Below are 1,154 nucleotides of genomic sequence, written 5' to 3' on the forward strand. Positions count from 1 at the left end.
AGAAATGAAATCACGTTGTAACAGACGAGTTTCCTTATGAAACCCTAATACTTCGAAGGAGATTGTCTGTTTTGTACACGAAGTGCATCCAATTTTTGTCGTAAGCCTCTCTACTTTCTTGCACATGCTACGTGGGTGAAATGATGATACCATGCGAACTTGGAACCTTATCAGAGTTCATTTCAAATGGTTTTCAATTTCATGGTCTTATAGCTCAAAATAATCAGTAAATGCATGAAAACTAACAAATGAAGTCATAAAGGGTTGCAAATTGATGATGTGGCTTTGAATGGTGCATTTTGAACATAGAAAAACATGGGGGTTCAAATAAGTTCAAAATAAATGCAATCCCTTTGTAACAGACGAGTTTCCTTATGAAACCCTGATACTTCGAAGGAGATTGTCTGTTTTGTACACGAAGTGCATCCAGTTTTTGCCGTAAGCCTCTCAACTTTCTTGCACATGCTATGTGGGTGAAATGATGATACCATGCCAACTTGGAACCTTATCAGAGTTCATTTCAAATGCTTTTCAATTTCATGGTCTTATAGCTCAAAATAATCAGTAAATGCATGAAAAATAACAAAATGAAGTCAGAAAGGGTTGTAAATTGATGATGTGGCTTTGAATGGTGCATTTTGAACACAAAAAAACAAGGCGGTTCAAATAAGTTCAAAAGAAATAAAATCCCTTTGTAAAAGACGAGTTTACTTATGAAACCGTGATACTTCGAAGGAGATTGTCTGTTTTCTACACAAAGTGCATCTAGTTTTGCCGTAAGCCTCTCTACTTTTTTGCACATGCTATGTGGGTGAAATGATGATGCCATGCCAACTTGGAACCTTATCAGAGTTCATTTCAAATGCTTTTCAATTTCATGGTCTTATAGCTCAAAATAATCAGCAAATGCATGAAAAATAACAAATGAAGTCGGAAAGGGTTGTAAATTGATGATGTGGCTTCGAATGGTGCATTTTGAACACAAAAAAACAAGGGGGTTCAAATAAGTTCAAAAGAAATGAAATCCCGTTGTAACAGACGAGTTTCCGTATGAAACCGTGATACTTCGAAGGAGATTGTATGTTTTGTCCACGAAGTGCATCCAGTTTTTGCCGTAAGCCTCTCTACTTTCTTGCACATGCTATGTGGGTGAA

The sequence above is a fragment of the Triticum aestivum genome, chromosome 7B (genome assembly GCF_018294505.1).
Source record: "Triticum aestivum cultivar Chinese Spring chromosome 7B, IWGSC CS RefSeq v2.1, whole genome shotgun sequence".
NCBI classification, from domain to species: domain Eukaryota; kingdom Viridiplantae; phylum Streptophyta; class Magnoliopsida; order Poales; family Poaceae; genus Triticum; species Triticum aestivum.